Source organism: Pyxicephalus adspersus, chromosome Z, assembly GCF_032062135.1.
Source record: "Pyxicephalus adspersus chromosome Z, UCB_Pads_2.0, whole genome shotgun sequence".
Taxonomy (NCBI): domain Eukaryota; kingdom Metazoa; phylum Chordata; class Amphibia; order Anura; family Pyxicephalidae; genus Pyxicephalus; species Pyxicephalus adspersus.
Genome location: NC_092871.1, coordinates 63,038,726 through 63,060,542, shown reverse-complemented (window position 1 = coordinate 63,060,542; position 21,817 = coordinate 63,038,726). Strand labels below are relative to the sequence as shown.

The 21,817-nt window shown below is 39.1% G+C and overlaps 1 protein-coding gene across 6 annotated transcripts in view; it reads right to left on the bottom strand.

The window, feature by feature from the left end:
- SPTAN1 (spectrin alpha, non-erythrocytic 1) overlaps positions 1-16,549 on the bottom strand; it is a 71,019-nt gene extending 54,470 nt beyond the window's left edge. For 4 of the 6 annotated variants that reach the window (XM_072431812.1, XM_072431815.1, XM_072431814.1 and 1 more), the window contains exon 1: positions 16,421-16,549. The gene's annotated coding sequence lies outside the window, so the exon portion shown is untranslated. Of the gene's footprint in view, positions 1-16,365 lie in introns of all 6 variants that reach the window. The other 2 variants (XM_072431818.1, XM_072431813.1) reach the window with 2 other exon arrangements.
- Between the last annotated feature and the right edge of the window lie 5,268 nt (positions 16,550-21,817).

Here is a 21,817-nt window from a genome sequence, read left to right as displayed (position 1 = left end):
TTTCAGTTAATGACCCAGCCCCACCTTGTGGAATTCCTTTCTGCGTATGTCAGACGTACCAACCTATTTTTGCTTTGCGTCCAGCAAAATCTTCAAGACAACTGCAAGCTTAAAGCTGAGAGTACAATCATTAAGACAGATGGTTCCACTCACATGCCATTGCTAGCTGGCCACACCTAGACTCCCCCCCCCCTTTCTTTACCTCAGCACAACGCCCTCAGAACGCCCTGCTGCTCTCATTTCCAGGCTGGATAGATTAACACAGCCAGCAACATTCCACTGCCCTGATCACAGGAAGATAAGGCATAGCAATCGCAAAGTTATGATGTAATGTACAGGTAGGTTTTCCATACATTTCCCCTTTCAGTCTTATTTATGTCCCTTTGGATATTCTAGCTTGAACTTTTTTGGAGCACCAAGAAAAAGCACTTGGCCCACCTCTCTACAGTAAACAATATGCACTTTGAGATCTGTCCTAGGATTATTGACATAAACTGTCCTTCATCACCAACCATAAGAGTCACTTTACATGAAGCTCTCCTAACTAAAGCTACGTACACACTTCCAATTATTATTGTTGGAAAACGAACGACGAACGTTCCTGCACGATATATATGAACGATCGTATAGCACTGATCCTGCACATAGAGGTAACGACACGATCGTTCGTAGATATTGTACACACAATAGATACGATCGTTTAAGCGAGAGGAACTATGTGCACGACAGGAAAGTGAACGGACGTTCGTTCATCACGCATGCTCTGAACATGGACGATCAACGAACGACCGTACACACGAACGATGTTCAACGATCGTCGCCCAATCCGATCCGCCGGTCTGGTCGTTCCAAACAATTTTCCTCGTTCGTCGGTGTCGTTGGTTACTTTTTTTACGAACGATTTTTTGCCCAATCGGTCGTTCGATTGGAACGATAAAAATTGGAAGTGTGTACGCACCTTTAGAAATGGAATGAAGGTAAATATCTTTTTGAAGATAAAGGATACATCCCTACTGTGGCTTGAAGAAGTGGATTAGTGCAGTAAACAGTGAATTTTTCTTGGTATGTAAACAAAGCACATCCTTGCCTTACCTTCTCCCCCATGGAGGCAGAGAAAGGAAGAACTATATAAACTCAGTCATGACTCTGATCTACATAGGGCTTGGGTCTATCCCCAACTTAATGTGAAAAAATGGATTCCTGAGCAAAAAGGAAGGGTCCGGTAATATGGGAGGAAAGGTATCAAGTGATATGCTCATCATACCTGGAAGTATTTTTTTTTCACTTCCAAGAAAAAAAAAAAAAAAAAAATTATATACACAGGCTACCCCAAAGCAGTCCATTAAAGCAGGACTTACACAGCACTTTTTGGAGGAGTACAGAATGCACACATTACCTCCAATATTCATTCTTTAAATGGAAGTTCAAAAAGAATAGGTTCATAGTAAATGTTGGGGTTTACAGACAGCCAGTCTGGCATATAGAATGAATTAAAAATGACTTTTGCTTACAGGTTACATCCCCTTGATCTGTTTCAATAGTTTTAGTGTAGGGCAAATTAGGCAGCTGCCCAGGGGCTCAGCTGACAGAATTACAAGGATGCAGGAGCAGTAATTATCTAATAATTTAAAGTCTCATCATGTCTCAAAAAGCCTCTGTTAATGGCAATTGAAAAGATTGCCTTGAGTGGACCTTAGAATTGAATACATTACAGGGAATCCATTTGACAATTGGTAATGCACAAAATCAGGGGGTCCTTCAATGGTCAAACTTTTGCAAATATGCAAAAATAATGTGCACAGCTAGCTTTTTCTTCAGGAGTAACTGTTTAAGGTTAATGTCTGCAGAAGGGGTTAATACATAGATCCTATGTGAGAGGGTTTATAAACAAGTACAGTTCTCAGGTCTCACCAAGTGAAATACACACACTTAACAGGGCCCCCATTCCTGAGCATTGTCTCACTGAATCAGGAATGCAGCAGATGGATGTACTGTAGTCCTTCACAGCATAAACACAAACCCTGGATTTGTTTTTTTTATCCTTCTCATATAGCCACATAGTTATGGATTGTGGAAAAGACGACGACATACCACAGCAAGACATGCATATGAATTAATGTCCCTAAATAATATATACATTACAAAAGAAAAGAAAACTTGTGGCAACAATGGACCATGACTATGCAATCTGTGTTGGTATGGCTTCCCATAATTTCAACCAGGACTGTGTCAGGAACAGACACTTGCCATAATCATCAGGGTGCTCATTTAAAAAAAAGCAGCATATTGAAAAGTAGTTTGAAAAGAATGTCTTAAACCACACCAATAAATAGTTAATTTTGCAATGTGTATTAGAAACATGAATTCGAGGATTCTTGGACATGGAATGCTATGGTCACCCAAGTTTGCTGATGGCCACTAATTTGTTTTTTTATACTGTATGAGTATGTTAATACTGTATGTGTTCTTGACATTTTTGACTTTTGGCAATGTATAAATACAGATGTTTTTGGATTAAACAGCAATACAGTGCAGGAAAGAAGGGCTTTGCTTTTGCAAGGAAGATTCATGAACTGGAAATGCTTGTGCAGTTCTAGAATGCCTGCTGATAATCCTGGTCTCCATGCTAGAATTAACTAGATAAAAGATTATCTGTAACAGTCAGCAGACTAGATCATTGTTCTAGAAGTGATGTGTGGCAGCACTAATAGACTGATCTTTCCTGCGTCAGATTGTCTGACTTCACCGTGTCTGTTGCCAAAAAACAAGGATCAGCAGTGGCTTTTCATACAAGCAAAGTATCCTCTGGTGTAGGGGGCCCAACAATTAGGTTAGCCTAATGATACCAAACTTGTTATGATCATGAGAGTCCTAATTTCAAGTGCTCCCTAAAGGGTGAAGCAAATAACTGTATATAGCAGACCTCCACTGCCTACGGTTTTAAATGTTTTGAAGATATCCACTGTGTGGCCCTGCCTAGAACTGTAAAAAAAAGAAAAAAACTTTGACCCTTGGCATACATTCTAAAGCCTCATTCCTATTTGTCTGTATTCATTACAGTCCTAGCAATATGTACGAATCGGAGAAGACTGTTAAATTTGCAATAGATGCAAGGCCTGTCTAAGCATTTTCTATCTAAAGGCAGTGAAACACTGAGCAGGACCACAAAGTGACCATCTCAAGAGAAAGGCTAAACACATTAAACGTCTATGGTTTTAAACTGCTTGTTAATTACAATACAATGTAGGGAAACATTCATGCATTAGAAAAAATGTATATTGTTCTAACTGTGCTTACTGAAACAGTGTTCTCCCCAGCCCCTTTTACCCGGGCACACCACCCGGCACTTTACAGTAACCACCCAGCTGTTTTTGGGTAGTAACTGATGAGTTGGGTCACAATACAGGGGCTGCCACCTGCCTAAAATTTACTCCCACCCAGCTTAAAAAAAAATTTCTGGGTTGAGCACTGCTGAAATGTACTGATAGCTGTTGTGGTATAAATACATTAAATTAACTTCATACCCCCCATGTTTCAAAGTGCTACTTGAGCAAACTTAGCTACATGCAAAAACAATTTTAATGTGTAGTGTATATACCCTAAAAGGCAAACATCGATAAAGACTCTGAAACGAACACTTTGTGCAGTGTTATTTGCATGGGTATTTATGTCTTAGCAGCGTCTATCTGCAGTCTCCAGGCTTGAATTCCAAACAGCATGGGGGAACAAAGTACTAGAGAAATGGAACGTGTCATGGACCCCTCCCTTCTGTAGGCAGCTGATAAGAGAAACCCTTTACTTCTGAACTCTCTAGATCTATCATCTAGACTTCTAGAAGTATTGAATATTAGTAAAAACAGCCGAAATTCACCAGAAAACACTCCTTTAAATCGTCTAATATGTGCTTTTACTACTGCAATTCAGTGAGTGAAGCACCCTGCATAAGTGTGTGACTTCATAAAGTATGGCATGAGGGTCAAATTTTTTTTCTCCTATACAGTACTGTGTGTGTATAGACACACTAGCCCCTGGTAAACACACTGTAGAAAAAGTTAAGCTCCATCATTGGAATTAAAAAAAAGGTCATTTTATAAATCAGGAGGATAAATTTGTGATTAAGGAGTATTCCTAATCCTCCTTCTTGTGGTTAGTAGTTGGCTCCGCCCCCTGTATGTACATTAATTGTAAAACAAGGAAAGAAAAATACTTTTTTCAGCAAAAGGAGGTTCTATTGTAAGCTAGTTTTTAAGAAGATAACAATCTTATAGTTTTTGGTCTTTCTCATTATACTTTCATGGGATGTTGGGACCCGTTAACTAGACATAGTAGTCCCTATTTAAAAAGTAATGTCTCATATAGGGACATTAGGCGTTCCTTTTTTGCCATTGGTCCAAGGTGCTCAGTCATAATGGATGAAAAGATAAATCATAAGTGTGGTACATTCTTTAATAAGAAGCAGCAAAGGGTTAGGAGGATAAAACAAATTCTGTATTGTTGGTGTCAGTTGGAGTAAAATAAGCCCCCCATTGGTGGTGTCTGCCCCCCCAATAGCCTAACATTCAGTGCAGTGATGAAACACTTGGCACCCTGCATTCATGTGTCCATTATCCAAAATTGACAATCCTTAGTACACGGACACTTGGCACCCAAAATTCATGGACAGTCTGATAGGATCCAGGACACTTGGAAACCATGCACCTCCTGTGTGCATCTAAACTTGGTGCTCCCAATGCAAACATAAAAAAACACAAGTAAAGGAATTGAATAAACCAATAAATTTATTATTTTTGGACTTTTTAGTCTGGATTCAAACTAACAAAGGGAATGCAACACTGGACTTATCAAAATATAAATTAGGATTTATAAATTGGTAAAATAACATGTGAACAACACATTATCAGATATGAAAGATACCAGTTAGCCTGTTTTTGCATTGTATCTTTGATGGAGTCATTACCCAATTTATATATATATATATATATATANATATATATATATATATATATATATATATATATATATATATATATATATATATATATATATATATATATATTACACACAGAGAAAGTTATGTATCTCTAAAACATGATTGTGGATTATTACTGATATTATTGATTGATATGCTGTTTCACTACTAGATGCAGATTTGCTACTATACACACACTGATATGCTGTAGAAATGGTAATTTGCTGACTATACTTAAGATATAAGTCTTTATATGTTGTTCTACTTTGTTTACATTACATAGAAATCATACAGCTTTCCCCAACAACTAACCCCCGAAGAAGCCAACACTTGGCGAAACTCTATGATAGTAAATTAATGTCTAAAATGAATATCCCAACCTTGTGAATGTTAACAATAGTTGGGATACAATTTGATAAATTTGTATTGATAATTATGTATGGATCAAGAATGTACAAATACATAATTACTTTTTTGCATTGAACCCTAAAGCATCAAACCTCTTTCTTCAAACCTCCTCTACGTACCAATTTTGATTTATATAACTTAGGTTTGATAAAAAAAACTCAAAAAAAAAATATCAGTATTACCAACCCTCTAATGAATCTACTCTGCTCTCCAATTAGGAATTTGGTGTCTCATAAGGAGTATTTTCATCTTACAGTTGAATAAACCTCAGTATACACCTTCCCAGGAATGGAAGACACAATCTGCTACTGTAGTACCTGACAGTCTGGCTTGACACATGACTACCTTACAATGCAGCCAGTTCAGCAAGATTATTGACCAATCCATGTGTACAGACTGGTTGCATTTGCCAAGCTTACAGCTGCTGTCATTCAACAATATTCATGGCGTATTAAACATTTGCACCATGTGAGCAATTTCTCTGCTATGCAGAGACAAGGTAACGCCTGATAAACGACATTGCGTTTAGTATTTATAGAATTGCAATGCAATCCTTTAGCACTTTCTACTGGATGGGCTACATAGAGCTCTTTAAAATGGGAGAAGCACATTAGACCAGAATATTCCATTGTGCTGGCATTTTTACAGATTAGGTAACTAGCATTTTTAGATCTGAGGAAAAAAAAAAAAATGCAGATTAGTGGCAGAGACTACACTCATGCCGTTTTAAATATTCCCCATGATCACAACAATATTGCTTAGCTCAATCAAGGCATCTTGACAGGGTCTGAAATTGTTTTACACAGCAACGAACATTCATGACTGTCCAATTTTTTTTCAGCCTGTGCTGAATTAAAACTTTTACCACAATCTTTGATTTAAACTGTCACATCACTTGTGTGGGTCTTAACAAGAGTGCTGGTTTCATTTTAGTGAACTGGCAGGGATTTGTGCCATTAGCTAAAATATGTCAGATTCCACGTAACAAGATCTCAAAGTGGAAAAACATTTTGGTTAGTAAATAATGAAATAACAACATGAAATGCACATTTGTCAATGCTATAATCCAAAATGACTCACTGTGGTTTTGCCAATATTTTATTAACTGGGAAACTGCAGAACCAAGGAACTGTCACTGCCAACTTATTTATGTAAAGATGCAAACTTTGTTATCACCGCGTGATAAACTATTGACCTATATTATTGAGTTAGACATTTTCTGTCTTTTGATATACAGTGTGAACAAGTTTTTAGCACCAACTTGAAAACTTTTCTGCCCCCCTTATCCCAACTCTAAAATACAGACAAATATTAACATGGCATTAATGCCCGCCCCCTCCAAACATCAACACCAGCCAACAGTAGGGATTTTAGGCTGGGTCTACACAGACGTTTTTAAAAACGCATGTAAATGTTCCTACTGCATTTATATGCACTTTTATTAGCGCTTTAAAGCTTGCCTTTAAAACGCTGGAAAACATCTATGCCATGTTTTCCCAAGTTTTTAACAAGTTTACGTTTCAAGTACTTATTAACACTGGCAGTGTTCTCCCCAGAAATATTTTCCAGCCGGGTGGTAGGAAGCTGTAGCTGGGTGGTAAAAAAAGGGGGTGTGGCAAAACACGGCAAATTTAGTGCTCCCAGTTGTTTATGCCATGGGTAATCAGTAACCTCTTATTGTTTCAGTGTTCTACCTTTTCCTAATTATTTGTTACAACTTTGTAATGCCTGCCCCGTTAGTATATCCAATTTTTCTATTATTTGTATTTTGCCACAACTGTACTATGCCGTGTATTGTGACCCAACTTACTAGTGTTCTAAGTTCTAAGAGTGTAATCCTTTGTAGTAGTGTAATAGTATAATGAATGTGGCGTAACAAGTTAGGCTTAGCTCATATTAGCAGCAAAAAACATTTACCCCTTCTGAGTGACTTCTGGCAACTGCTAGGCACCTAGGATTGTTAACAGGCGGTAAGTGCTGGGCACCTAGGATTGGTAACAGGCGGTAAGTGCTGGGCTTTTTTCAGAGCTAGAAGTTTTTTTAAGCAGTAGTGGTTCCTGGCATGAGGAATGGACAAATGTAACCTTACTGCCAGTGTGAATTCAGCCTAACTTCAGATGTGCTCCTGTGTCTATATTTAGTTAAAGTGAAAAAATAATTTTTCTTCACTTGAATCTTTTACAAAATTAGCCCAGCAGGCCAATGCTGGCTCAGCTTCCACCTTCTCTCTGATCCTCACTTGTACGTCCAATGCTGCCTTGCACTGCGCATGCATGAGATTGTACACTTTTTTTTCACATTATAAGAAATCCGACACAAAAATCCCAGGAGGCTGCGGATTTCCCCTTCGGTCTTCACCGAAATGGAAGTGAAGACTGAAGGGAGAGGTCCTCTCCACAAAAGTGTAAAAACAAAAAATTTTTCCATTACATAACAGAGAAAGTCACTCTTTAATATAATGTTAAAAATGTGGCGCTGCTTTAGTAGCATCATGCATGTGATATCAGATAGGGACAAGACAGACAGTGACCCCCTCTCATCACCGCCCATATTCTATATAAAAACACTGTCTGTGACGTTTATCCGCAGTGTGTAATGTCATCGGCAGCGCAGTGCGATAGCAATGTGAGTGTAAAAGCTGTTTGTCATATTCTGCAGCCTAACAACTCGCTGTGTTCAAACCTTCAGATCTCCTAAACAGTTGGTTGTATTAACTTGAAATTTTTAAGGTACACGTGGAGGCATAGGAAACTGAAACTGTGGGGGACACTTGTGGCTAAACCTTTTAAAAATGTAATTACTATGGCATTATGAGAACATAAATCTCTACCTAGCAAAATTTGCTGCCTGCTCTGTTACACATATCTGTCTGCATTTTACCTCAAACCCCAATTTCTCCAGAATTAAGAGGTGCAGGGAAACCAAAAATATAGGTGGAAGTGGGAGACACATGTGGCGATCACCTTTCGTCACCATAGCATCATTATAACATAAAAAAAGACTGTCTATCAAAATGCACTTCCTTGTTACACACGCTTGTAACCTTCCTGTACCTCAACCTCAATAAAATTTAGTGGGCAGAGTTCATTTTCTAATGATAGCAGTGATGAAGTTTTAGGGAATGTTAGTCATAGATGTTCCCCACTTGTACCTATATTTTTGGTTTCTTACACTTCCCCATTCCCCAATTGAAGTTCAGAATGTTAGTTAGGTAGACAGGAATGTGTAACAGGGCACGGAAGCCCATTTTGATGGGCAGAGTGTTTTATGTTCTAATGATGCTGTAGTAATGAGATTGTAAGGGGAGAATGTGCCCGCCACTTGCAGCTATATTTTCAGTTTTGTACCCCCACCCTCAGAGAAATTGGTGTACAAAGAAGAGAAGCAGACAGTAGTCTCATATATAGATTTGTGACAGGTGGGTATATATTTAGGGGCCCCACTTCAATGCTCCTTGCTATGTTAGTGCCTCCGGGGTCCCCAATTTGCACTTTCAATTTAGGACTCCTAGTTGCACTTTCCTCTAAAACAGCGAATCCCAAAGTTCAATTTTCATAACGTTTTACGTTTGTGAGCCCCATATCTTGAAATTCTTTAAAGCTGGGGGGCTGAAATTGTAATAACTAGTATCTATGAGGGTCCCATGTGCACCCTGAAAATTACAGGTCATTGTGAAAGAGTTTAGGAGATGTGAGCATGCAGAATTCACATGCAGAGATAGAGGTGGATACATTTTACAGGCAGAAATCCGAGCTTGTGCTATGAGATGGGGCTGCCTGTGTCTCCTTCACATGAAGGCTGAACTGTGTGTGCTCACCTGTCATCGGCAGAAGCATTCCTCTGAACGGATGACACAGAGCAGCCTCACTGAGATCCGTGCATCCAAGGGAGAGCTGGGCGGGGTATTCAAATCAGCTGGGCGGAGCAACTGGCCAAAAACCTCTGGGGAGAACTATGACTTGAACACCCCATTGAAATCAATGGCACCGTTTTACCCTCTTTTTGGGCATTTTCCAGTGTTCACCCCACGCTTAATTTCTTAAGCATTGCAACGTTATGGATAACGCTCATAAACATGCCTCAAGGAAAGGTCCTGGTGTAGAATAGCCCATTGGAATGCTTGGGAATGTCAAACATGGGCTTTTAAAGCTGGGGAAAATGTTAGTGCAGACTAAGCCTTAGTTTTGATTTTTAAAACTTGTGACGTGTGCAGCAAGTAAAGTCAGAACTTCTGATTTGTATTCTTGATCAGAGAATCAGAAATGGAATAAGGAATGGAAGACAGGCCAGCATGTGCACAAGAACAGTTTAGAAATGATAGTTCTCAGCAAAATGTGTTAAAGCGTGCATCTCAGGCATGCGCAGAAGGAGCCTTTTTGATTGTGACATAAGATGACAAAATTTGCTGATATCACAATGGCAAATTTTTTTTCATCCTACATCACCGGATCTTGCGCCTGATTCAGGTGACAGGATGAAGAACCCTGAAGAAAAGATAACGATTGCTGTGCCCGAAGCGCCGGCTTTAGGACGGATGCCCAGACGACGCAGGACCCGATTCCGGACACCCACAGAGTGATGACTCTGATCACAGAGTGGGACTGTGTTTAAGGATTAAAGGTGTTTTTTTTTTTTTTTTTTTTTTTTTTTTTTTTTTGCCGGGTATTCTAATTCTTTCCAAACTTCCATGCAAAAAGTGTTACATTTTTTGCATGGAAATTTATTTTGGATTATAGGCTCCAATTCACTGAATTACTCAATAATTACTTATAATTCACCGAATTACCACATAACTCACCGAAATATGTCCAAAATTTTATAAATTTAATAATTTAATAACGAGAAGACGTGTCCGGAGGGAGAAGGTGAGTATTTTTTTTTTTGCGATGGACGCTGGACAGAACGGAGGGAGAAGAAGCCGGCCGGCTTCTTCTTCCCGGAGAGGACACCCGACGCTGAACACGACGGATGGACGATCGCAGCGAGACAAGGCAAGTGATCCATAAACCCGAACTTTTCTCACTGTATTTTCATACAGTGAGAAAAGTTCAGGCTTATCGAAAATAGTAACTTTTTTTTAGCCAGCACCAAGATCGGGCTTATCGGTCAGGTGGTTAAATAGTCAATTTTCTGCTGCTGGCTCAGTTGGGCATTGACAAAATGCCAGCTTGCTATCAGCAGAGATTCTGGTTTGCAAGTCATGCTCTTTGATTTCAGTAATATTGCCCCCTCATCCTGCTGTAATGCAGATACTTCATAAACTCCTTTGCTACCTGGGTGGGTGCAGTGGCAATAATCCTAAAGGGAGCCAAATGTTACATCAAACATGAGGAGGGTAGAAACATTTGTGCGTTGTTGAGCTCTGCATTAGAGAAATAAAATCATACATCTGTAACACAAAGGGTACCTATTTGCATATGATTTTCTAATCATTTGGAAATATTTTTCTAGGGTTACGGTAATAAATTGACATCTAGTCAGGTAGAACTTGTTTTGCATTCACAGCTCATGAATCAAAAAATCCCTGAAAATGGACAACTTCCAGGTTGATCTACAATTTTCTACAGGCTATAAATTGTGCATAGTCTGTCCTTGCGTTTCAACATAGACAGCAAGGATCCCACTCTTTAGCTGACCACAGGGCCAGGCTTTTCGGCAGAGGATGAGGATGCTTTAAAAACAAAATAACTGAAGCACCTTTCATAAAGATGCACCTAGAATGAATTTCATCAAATTAAATTAAAGATTGAAGGGGTCATTAAATATTCATTAATAGTGCACTTATTTTTCTAAGTTTTCAATTTTGTTTGAATCTCTTATGCATTATTTTCCAGGAAATCTAAACCTAATACCAATAATGTAATATACTGAAGGTTAAATGAAGGGTATTTGTGACTTGTATGAGTTTGTAGTCGAAACCAGGAGATCAATGGATCCTTAAAGGGTGTACAATAAACATGGAAGCACAGGGTATGTAGTCCTAAACCAGCTTCCTTCATCGCCATTTTAGAATGGCTTATCAAGGTGAGCAGCACAAGGTTAAGAAAACAGCACATAAAATTTGTACTTTTAACAAACTCAAATAAGAGTGCTTGATGTGTGAGTGTTTAGTTACACTAATTTAAATGAGGATTAGTGAGCTGTAACAGAAATTATGGACAGAAGAGCATCATAAGAAAGGCAGAGTTGAACTACTAAAAAGAAGTGAGCAAACATAAAAATGAATCATTTTCAATAGACTTAAACTTTTAAAGGTCCATCATATAGCCATGGAAAAAAAAAAAATGGGAAATATATTTAGAAAATAAGGAAAATATTTTCAGAGAACTGTGCAATCCTAAAAATAAATAAAAAGAACAAAACTCTATTCCATGTTAAATACAACGTTTTACATGTGCCCTTAACTGCTACAAAACAACAGCTAAATAAAGACAGGAAAACATGAAGTGAACAAAACAAATACTGACAGAATTGACTGTGGCGGTTAAATAAAATTATATTAAAAAAATATGCTAATAAAAAAAAAAAATATATATATATATATATATATATATATATAGATAGAAGAAAACCTTGCTTCTGAATTGCAATGTTCAATGATTTTTGTGTTCTCAATGGTTATATAAGCAGTGCGGTATTTGGCAGTAACATGTTGTGGTCTCTGCAGCAGTGAAGATCTAAACCCCACCCAGTGTACTGCAGAAAAGTCCTGTAGCAAGGTCTCTTCCTAATGCATCAGGTGCGGTGTCAGAACCAGCACAGCAACATTTAACTGCACCAAACTATCTCTTTACCATTAATGATTTGGAAGATGCAATTTCCTATAGAGAAGACAAGTGATGCTGACTGCAAATAACCACTTTCCAAACAGAACACTATACTGATAAGTACATCAAGTTGGTCTTCTAGAAACCCTTTAAGGCTGAATAGTTGTGCTCACCCCAACATTTAAAGGAAAGGTGAAAGCCTTTTTTAGGATTTAATATTTCTGAAACCGTATATAGAGTTTCATTTATAAGTTACCTTTATTCATACATTTAATCACCACATGCTCAATCTGAATCTGACAGGTCCACTTCCAAGTATTGCACCATCCAAAAGATGTAATTACTTGCTAGTTGCCATTTTGCAAACCTTACAACATGAAGATTTACCACTCCACCCTACTAAGGCACCAGTGTTGTCCTTTTGCATTTGGGTTTCTTATTCTAAATGAAAAGAACCTTGAACACAAAATTTTGGGAACAACATAGTAAAGTAGAGCCTCACAAATATTCAAAACTAGCAAGTGGTTCTATCTGACATAAATCATGCAAGAATATTTTTTGAATGGTGCAATTTGTAGTTTCAGTACACAGAATAAATCATCTTAGAAAAACTACAGTAGGAGACTCATATGGAAACACACAAGCACATGCCTGCAACACTGCAAATGAGACGCCACCGATATAGTCCCAAAGGGATACAAAATTTTATAATCCCAATTTCGAAACGTAATTTTTATATTTAACCATGGGAACACGTATGGGTATTTAGCATGCATCCCAAGTGTTAAAGAAAACTATTAAACATTAGGCCAATAGATAGACTGATAAGTTTTCAACATATTTTAAGTCACATTCCAGATTTTAAAAAGTGACCAAATATGGGCAGATGTTTCACCATGATTGACAAAGGAATGTATACTTTGGTCAATGGTTGATCTCATTTTTGGTCTGTTAAAGCACCTCTACATGACTGGTTGTTTGTTACAATACTGTATATAAAAGTTTTCTTCTTTACTTTTAATGGTAACCATCAATTCATATATATGACACTAGACAACTGTAAGAATTCTATACAGCTTGGAACCACAAGTCCAGCTGCCTTCACTTTAGATATCAGAGTATGTCTGGAATCCATAGAATGAGTTCCAATTACCCATGACCAGAATTTAACCCCTGCACTCAGCGAGGAATAATAACCTCATCCCATCAAGGAATGCATGGAGAAGGACTGAAGGTTTGTAGAAAAAGTTACCAATACGTGGCTTTAGAATGGATCACCCAAATTGCTGAATGACTTTATAAACATGTATTGACAACACTTGCACAAAATCCTAAATAAATGGCAATTCAGAAAAAACTAAAAATAAAGTATTCTGCTTAAAACCAATCTGCTTTAATCATCTAACAAAATATAGACATTACCGGTATTAGGCCAAAGGCAAAAAAACATGTTCAGAAACCTACTTTAGTAGGCATATTGAACCTTATTCCACCAATGTATTAAAAAAAAAAAAAAAAAAAAAAAGAAGAAAACTACTGCAATCAAATGGATAACATTTAAAACAGTTGGTTGTAGTAGTGTTAGGACTTTTTTTTAGTAACACTAGGGCACTATCAGTGGTTGCCAGCCTTTTTAGTCCTGCGAACCAACAAAATCACCAGCTCCCGACTATGCATGCACAGAGAGCCGGGTGTCACTCAAAATGGGGGGGGACCTCCCCTAGAGTGATGTCATTATAACATAACCCCACCGGTTGGCAACGGATGCACTAAATGATGGTTTTACCAACCCAACAGGGTACACTTGGTCTGGGAAGTGACAGTATCCTGTTGGGCAATATGTGACCTCTGTAGACAATCACAGATTTACAGATTTTAGGCCAGAAGCCATTGTCTACTTAATGGCTAAAATAAGGTCGTATTACTTCTACAGATTTATGAACTATCCCACATAATGCATCATGACAGAGGTCACAGACGTCTACATGTTTAGACATAATTTCCAGGTTAGTTAGGGGGTGGCCAACTTGTCACTTTGACAAGATGAAAACTTGAAAGAATGTGAAAAAGTGTGCATTTATAGTTTTCTGCAGAAAAGTCAATGAATGGCTTTAAGCGTTGTGCAGGACCTTTATAATTATTAAAAATAAAGCATACTAAAGTAAAATAGGGGTTAAAAGGATGAAATCCGGTTAGTGGCTAAAATAAGGAAAATTTTCCTGGAATATTGCAGCAGTCTTATAAAAGTGCAGACTGTAGTACAGTATGTGACTGTGCAACACTGAAAATGGATGCAGATTATAATCCAAGTGTTCCTTCAACTTGGGTGTGGTCAAGGTCAGAATCCATTTTCCAGCATAAACTATGCATTCAATGAAACAGGATATGCTGCATATAGTTTACAGTTCTGGCAAATCATGTTAAAATGTCAATAGAACATTAAATAATGGAGAGATAAAGAGATAAATTAGGAATTATTGATAAAAGCCAGGTATAAATCTATAAAAGCCAATATGCAATACAAATATTTTTTTTTTTCATTGTCCCATCTGAAGAATATATTGAATATAGTTTTATGCTGCTTGTCAGTTTTTATTCATCTTCCAATATGCAGATTTGCATCAGGCAAATGCATATTTTGTCTATAAAGAAGGAAAGTGATGAACCATAAAACTGCCAATGTCCTGCCAACAAGCAGGTTTGCAATAGGCAAACATTTATTTGGTCAGCAGAAAAGAGGAACAAATGAGAGCTGACTTCTCTCAGGGGGCTGTTGCTACTACCCCAGGGCAGATAGATAACTGTGTCCAATCTAATCATATGCAGACAGAACAGGCATTTTTGTTTGTAGGCACCACATCTCTGCACTTTGCCCTGCCCTACAACACAAATTATTTTAGCCACATATATTTTTTCCCTCCTGGGTACTAGGAAGCACAATTATCAAAATATAAAATTTGGGCAGTACTATATGTATGTGTGTATATATAATTAGATAGTAAGCTCTTTTGGCCAGAGTCCTCTCCTTCTCCTGTGTCATTGTTTGTCATTTACAACCCCGATTTAATGCACGTCTGAGTAATATGTTATATCAAAATAGTTTAGTATAGTAAAGATAAAATACAGCAATCAATTATATTGGTTTTCACATTCACTAAAGACCTAAAAGATTTTACAATGCTTCTTTATATAACAAGGCTGATTCTGTTCTGCACCAGATTTTGCTTTTGCAGCTTTTTCTTTTTTAATAAAAAAAAAAAAACACATGATAAAAATATACTATCAGCTGTAAGGGTAATTGTCTATCACAATCCACCCATTAGAATACAGACTGGGTGGGGGGAGGGTGCAAGAGGCATATTCTTGTCACAGAAACTGGCCTAGCTAATATTTTCCTGAATGACATTCCTGCAGCTAACGCCCTATAACATCCAAAGCATAATACAGCATCTGGCTTCAACAATGCAACCATCCATGTTAAATATCCAGGAGGGCATTAAATGTGTTAAGATCCTGCTGCCAGGAGCCTTGGTAACAAGATTAAAAATGCATGCTCTGTGGGTAAGAGATATAGGATAAAAATAGAATTGTTTACTCAGGAAGGAAAGAGAGCGGTACAAACAATGCACTAGACCAACCTAATTATCTACAATCTGGCATGAAAAGCATAGTATGCTGACTTTCATCTAATTGTTACAAAAAAAAAAAAAAAGGACCCTGTAAGACACATAAAGCTGGTTGTGTTCAATATTCACCATTAGAGAAAAAAAAAATAGGTCGACATAATAAAATAACACAGTAAAAATGGTTGCCCAAGCAATCAAAATTAATAATTTTCACCACCCCATTCACACAGGAATAAGGGATTACTAGAAAAATGCAGGGTTATTTGGCAGCAATATCATCACTTGTAGTAGACAGCAAATACCCCACCAGCAGTCCTGTTCAGTACGAGCGATGGATGATTCCAGGGACAATGCTAACACAGTTGCCTCCCATTCATTTATAACTGGTATACAAGGCCACTGCTTGGCTATTTATTGGCTGGATTAACAGCTATACATATACTATAGCCGTATGCTGTACAGCTGCTTCTAAAACTACATTATATCATTGCAATAAATGCATTGCACAGCAACTAGAAGGGACACGTCGGGCTGCCATGACATGGTTTCACAAGCGTATGAAAGGGAATTCTCTTTAAGAGGGGAAGAGGCACACCTGGGAGTTCGATGTAGTAGGGAGGGGGTGTGAAGGCAGAAGGGTGCGGTCTCACCGGTTCTCTGAAGGATTTGTTATCTAGCTTCCTCGCTTCTGCTCCTCAGATCCTCGTCTGAAAGCGTCCTGCTCGGCTCGCCCTACTTGTACTCGCTGAGCTGACGTCACCCTCTGCAGATTCTCCGGAAAAACACGAAGGGCAGAGCGCGGCAGGCACGCCCACTCCCGACTGCGGGCTTCACGAAGCAGAGCATAGGTTTTCCGGAAATTTCCGAGAACTCGCAGGATGAAACTGCTAGATTTTTTTTTGAAGGGAGGGGTATTGAGTTTAGTATGCAGGCCGCAGAGTAATAAATACTTAGAACTGCAGCAAGAAAAACCTTAATTGGAACCTCAAACTGAACCTTCAGATGAAGTCATTCAGGGTGCAACAAAACAAAAAGTCGTAAAGTTTATTATCTTTAGACCCAAGTTGGAAGCCTTGTGCTGTATTAGCATGCTGTAAAGAATGATCCTTGTTCTATGGATGTCTGAAACACCAATGTCAAGCTTTCCAATGAGTGGATGTCAAAAGGTTTGCAAAGCTAAAAGTCTGACCTCTGCAGAGAGATCACTGCTTTCCCCAAAGCAGCATGCTGGCAGGACATAGGCACTTCTATTTCAGCTGTGGCTGCTTTCTAAAGTGTACAAACCAGGATTAGTACCCATTTATTTGAGGCACCTAGAATACATTTTGTGGATTTAAACAGAAGGTTCAGTTGGGTACAAATGTTGATATTCCTGGTAAACTACCCTGCTTCTACCTAAGAAAAACAACAGAAAAGCAACATGCAAAAGTGATGATTGTGACTATTTTTGCTCTCTTTTGCAGAGCGGAGTTACATCTGCCAGTTGTATTTGATACTTCCAGATATGTGGGGGGGGGGGGGGGATTCAATGATCTCTACTGCTGCAGTTCCTTTCATTGGCTCATACACCACTACAGAAGGACCAGTATCTATGGACTTTGGGTTTCTGTCAATGACATTAGTTTTTTTTTTTCACAGGAATCTTTTTTGAGAAAAATATAGAGCCTACCATACCATTTTCTTAAGGTTGGTAACTAGTTGCTTTGCTGTCATGCTGATATTCCTTTAATACAGTAATTTCTAAATAGCTCTGATGCAGCAGACACAGTGATATTGTTATGGATAAAGTACTGAAGTTATTAGTCCAGTCTGCAATGCCAGCATGTACATTTTTCTGCATAATGGTGTCTTTTTGGGACCCATTTATTTTCAAAATTTTAATGCATTACATGAAAGGACGTATTTTTAGTAAATAAAGGCAGCCCATGATAAGGCTTCATTTTGAAAGGATTGTCGGTACCCTAAAAAAATGTTGTTCATTGTGGTGCACTAAAGTGCAAGTTTTGCACTCTTGTACTTGGTTGTGCACTGGGTGCCATTTAAAATAAACAGCACTGCAATGCAAACTGTCCATTACAGTAACACGTAGTAAAGCACACATTTACCAAGTGTCACCATAGACACCTCTGATTTGGCCATTGCTATGAATTATGTTAATAAACAGACTACCATATGGGCTGTATACCTCAAAGTGTATGCTAAAATGCTATAAAGTTGTATATTTTGACACTTCCAATCACAGTCTTAGCTAGCCAGACATATTGATAAGGCAGTGACAAGGAACCAGTTGAGGAAGACCAGCTTTCTATAGAATTTGGTGTTTTCAGAAGGCTTGAAAAAAACTATATCATCAGTCTGTTTTAGGCATTCAATATGAAGTTTCATTTTTTATTAAAAAAAAAAAAAATTGTGACCACCAATAGGATCATCCCTCCCCGTCTTTGGCTCTCTTTCAGACACTGCATATCCAGCAGAATCATCAGCAATACCAATTATTCATTTTTTGAAATTCACTAACGGAGCAAAAGACTTCTGCCCAAGCATATATATTATAAACAGAGATTCAGTATCTTTTTTTTCTTAAACCCATCCTAAAAAAATGTTTTCTTCCCCACTTATGTGCCATCTCATTCTTTTGGTTACCATTGCAGACTCTGTAATGTTATTATAAGTCTGAGAACTTTCTTTCCTCAGTGACAGCACTTAGCTGGACACCCCATGGTGTGCATCTGTGCACAGAGATGGGGCCAGCTTAAACACAATTTCTATTACCCACTGGGACGCCAGGTGGAACTGCTCTTCATGGCAGACAGACTTACCACCTGCCCTTGGTGTCCACTTCCTACTGGCAGCACTCACACAATCAGCTCTGTGCAAAGCTTTTTTATAAATTGCATGTATAGAAATATTTAATTAGTTTGTCACGTGCCCAAATCTTAAGGGCCAAATTATAAGTGCAATGGGAATTATTCCAGGGAATTGACACAGGATTTGGAACAGATTTGGACATATTTTACTCTGCCACTCCCATCTCCTGCCTTTGGACTGATTTATCCACCTGGACTCCAACATATCCTCTGCTGCTGCCATTCTAAACTGGTATTTCATCAAACCATCTCTTTGAATGAATCATCATATCCCACTCCTGGAACTCAGCAAGTTTACAAGCCTCACTTGAACTCATATTACTGGACTGCTTCTCTTGGACTTCAGTTTGCCACATTGTTTAATGTACGCCCATGGTTTGCAATTATCTGTAAAAATGTATTATTCACCCTGCTCTCTCTTTGCTGGCACTACTCCCTGTCCTCCCCAGTCTGATAACTCATTGTCTCCCTGCTCCTTCACACTCATTATTTCTCTGTCTGTGCTCCTGCACTGTGATGTTGGTCTCATTCTCTCACCTAACTGTACATACCACAGCCTCTCTCATTTTCACCTATTTTGAAATCCACTCTGTCCAACTCATTAGCCCTTTACCCCTCATTGTTGAGGTTGTTTACCCCCCTGGCTAAGTAATCCAATTTTTGGATAATTATGCATCCTGGCTCCCACACATTCTTTCCCATGACCTGCCCACCCTCATCCTTGGTGAATTTAATGTTGCAGTGGATGAGCCCAACCTTCCCTCCTCAGTTAAACTGCTCTACATTACCTCCTCATTTGGACTCATACAGAACATCAATGGCCCCACAACCATAGCCGGACACACTTTAGACCTGGTATTTTCAAAATTCTGCAACCTCACCCTCCTTGACAGGTCACCATTTCCCCTTTCTGATAACAACTTTATCACCTTCACCCTTTCAAACTCCTGCCCCCTTTTACCACACCCCAGACCTGGTCTATGGCAGAGATATCCATAACCTTGACCACAACCTTTTCTTAAACTGCCTTGCGTCCCTAACCCCCACTTTCTCCAAAATCACCTCCCCAGATGAAGCTGCCACCCTGTTAAACTCTCTTTCCTTGGCTTTGGATAAAGTTGCCCCTGCCACCTTCCGATAGCCCCGCCTGCCAACCCCCGACCCTGGCACAACAATCACACCAAAAGACTTTTCGTGCAGCTGAGCGCAGAAAATCACTCACACCAAACACCTACAAAAGACTGTTCATGCAGCTGAGCATAAGTGGAGAAAATCTGGCCTCACTGGTGACTTCATGGACTACAAAGCCAAGCTACAAAGCTTTAACACTGAGCTCACTGTCACCAAGCAAAATTATTTCTCCGCAGTCATTTCCTCTCAAGCTTACAACCCACGCAACCCCCTTCCTAACAATTAAGTGTGTACGCACCTTTAGACATTGCCACCTACTTTAGAGATAAAATAGACAATATCAGACATGATGTCTCTGCTCACTGAGCCACTCTAACCATACCCACCCTTTCCTCCTGTAAATCATCACTTGCCTCCCTCAGCCCTGTTACTGTGAACGAAGTCTCTTCTCTTATCTCCATCTACTACCTGTCCACTGGACCCAATTCCCTCTGATCTACTCCGTGCCCATTCCTCCACCCTGGCCCCTGCCCTGACCGAACTATTCTACCTCCTGCTTTCTACTGGTAAATACCCCTCAGCTTTCAAACATGCCATAATTCTCCCTATCCTAAAGAAACTCTCACTTGACCCCTCCCTACCCTCTAACTACCATCCAATCTCCCTTCCCCCATATATCTCCAAACTTCTTGAACGCCTTGTCTACAAAAGACTCACCCATTACCTGAGCACCAACTCTCTCCTTGACCCTCTCCAGTCTGGCTTTTGAGCTGCCCATTCCACTGAAACAGCCCTTACTACGGTGGCCAATGACCTCATCAGAGCTAAGTCTCAAGGCAACTTTTCCCTGCTCTTTCTCCTTGAACTTTCCTCTGCATTTGACACTGTTGATCACCCCCTTCGAATACAAATCATGCGCTCCATTGGTATCAGTGACACTGCTCTCTCTTGGTTTGCTTCCTATCTGTCTGACCACTCCTTTTAAGTTTCTTTTAATGGTAATTCCTCCTCGCCCACTCCTCCCTGTTGGTGTTCCCCAAGGGTCAGTCCTTGGACCGGTTCTCTGTACACCTCCTCAGTAGTCTCAGATCCTCCTTTTGCTTACAGTACCAACTGTATGCTGATGACACTCAAATCTATCTGTCCACTCCTGAGTTGTCTTCCTCAGTCCTGGATAAGGTCTCATGCTGCCTGTCAGCCATCTCATCATGGATGTCTGACTGATTTTTGAAACTCAACCTGGATAAAACCAAACTCATCATCATTCCCCCCTCAAATTCCAAATCTCCCCCTGACATATTTCTAACGGTTAACAACACGCTCTTCGGAGCAGGGTCCTCTCCTCCTGTATCACTGTCTGTATTAGTCTGTCATTTGCAACCCCTATTTAATGTACAACGCTGCATAATATGTTGGGGCTATATAAATCCTGTTTATTAATGATAATAGTTTAGGCCCATTTCTCATCATTGATTTGACCAAGACACCTCATCACAAAAATAACAATTTGTATTACAAAAAAGGAAAAAAAAAAACTTATCAACATTAAACTTATGACAAAAGTGAATAACTTAAGCCTTAATTCAAATCTTCCCATGATGGCAGCAGTGGGTATTGGAGCTCTTGGTATTAAACACCAGGTGACTTATCTGGGCATCAAAATCTCACGTAGTGTTCCTGTCATGTATGCCATTAACTCCCCATTGATAACCAAAATCAAAGCGGAACTGACCAATTGGAAAAACCTACCTTTATCAATATTGAGCCACTGTCAAGTTTTGTCAAACTCCTTTACCCAATACAGACCCTCCCCTTCCTTTTGAAACATTCAGATGTACAAAAAATTCACTCTGCTTTTGTATCTTTCCTGTGGCAGGGGAAGACACCACGAATAGCCAGGGCCAAATTGTCTTGTCGCAAGGAAAACCTAGGTATTAATTTTCCTGAAGTGCGCATGTACCTCTCCTGTACACTGAGACATGTTAAAGATTGGTGGCATGGGACATCTCATTATTTCGCCAGTAAACTTAAGTCCTTAATGGTTCCTCC